The sequence below is a fragment of the Arachis duranensis genome, chromosome 10 (assembly GCF_000817695.3).
Source record: "Arachis duranensis cultivar V14167 chromosome 10, aradu.V14167.gnm2.J7QH, whole genome shotgun sequence".
NCBI classification, from domain to species: domain Eukaryota; kingdom Viridiplantae; phylum Streptophyta; class Magnoliopsida; order Fabales; family Fabaceae; genus Arachis; species Arachis duranensis.
The window spans coordinates 78,941,662-78,943,219 of record NC_029781.3 but is presented as its reverse complement, the minus strand read 5'-3'; positions in this window follow the sequence as shown (position 1 = coordinate 78,943,219).

Sequence of the window (1,558 nt, the reverse complement as noted above, 5' to 3'; positions counted from 1 at the left end):
GAAAAGAGAAGTACAAGGAAAAGAAGAACTTACATACATATACCAACCACATGTATGGATCCTCTCATTCGTAAGCCCGATCCAACAAGTAGAAGTACTCCATCAACTAGGTCATGTGATATAAAAACTCAATCAATTGGTATTACAAAATATATAAATAATAACAACCAACATCTTCTAGTTTTTTTTTTGAACAAATGAATAGAGCTACTTTCTCTCCAGTATCATCCTGAATTTGAGATTACCAGTGGTGCCCACGCACCTAAAAGCACAAAATATAACTTGAAAATTAAATGAAGTAGCATAAACATATTTTTCTTAGGAAACGTATAGGTGAACAATAACATTAGTGAATAATGTAAACAGTAATGGGGTTAAAAAAATAAATTAATTCTAAATGTAATTAATGGTTTGATTAATTAAATTCTAATAATAATAATTATTTTTCAAATTAAAAAAATCAGGGTTTTCACATTGGTGAATTAAAGCTCTGCAACTATCCTCTCATCTTATCTTCCTCTCGCTTGACCCTTTTCTCTTCTGCACTCTAAACCCAGTCCCAACCCTCTGTCCGACACCACCGCCATCACCACCGGTGACTACCATCGTCTACCCCTCTCTCTTCCCTCTATTCTCTTTTTCTTCCCTCTTTCTCGATTTCTCCTGAATCCCCTGTACTCTACCCCTGGTCTCTGTGCGAAGCCCAACCTCGGCAAGAAATCCCAGTGCAACCCAGTAGCAGCTGAGCTCTATGCCGCTGCAACACCGCCTCTGTTACCCCTCTCTTTCTATTCTTCCCATTTCACCAACACAGGTTTCATGCTTCCTTCTGCCCGTGTTCTTTTGTTTATTTATTTTAACTAATTTTTAATTTTGCTTTTAGTGTTTAGATTAGGCTTAGATTAATGGATTGATACTTTTTGGATCCAAAATATTTGATGGTTGATTTTTTTGGATTGATTGTTGCTTAAATTGAGTTTAAAATCCCTGTTTACATAGTGTGCACACCATATGCTCGATGAAATGTCTGAGTGAAATTTTTTGTTTAATTCTTATGTTTGGCCAGAGTTTGTCTTAAATTTTGTTACCTTTAGGCATCATAATTCAGAATTGTGTAATGTTATGCTATTTTTAATGATGTTTAGATTGAGTTTTGACATGGCACTTGATTATTAGTTTTGTTTAAACACCAAATTGGTTTAAAATGTTAAATTTGGTCATTTAATTAGTGTAATTTAAGAAGTGCATATCATGTTTAGTTAAGTGAATTGAATGAAACTAGCTATTCATGTATGTTTTAAACATTTCACATGGTTGCCATTAGATTATTTTAAATTCCCATCCTTATGCTTCCATGCCATGCTTGCACAAACAAATTTGGTCACAACTCACTTCACATATGGAAATATATGTTCTAAGTGGAGATGCTGTTCATTTTGGATGCTCAATAAATGTGTTTTTTTGTTTTTGCATTCTTTTTTATTTTTCCACGCTATATAATATTGCTAAAAAATATATGTACAGTTGTGCATAACATACAATATAGTACTCAAAGGTC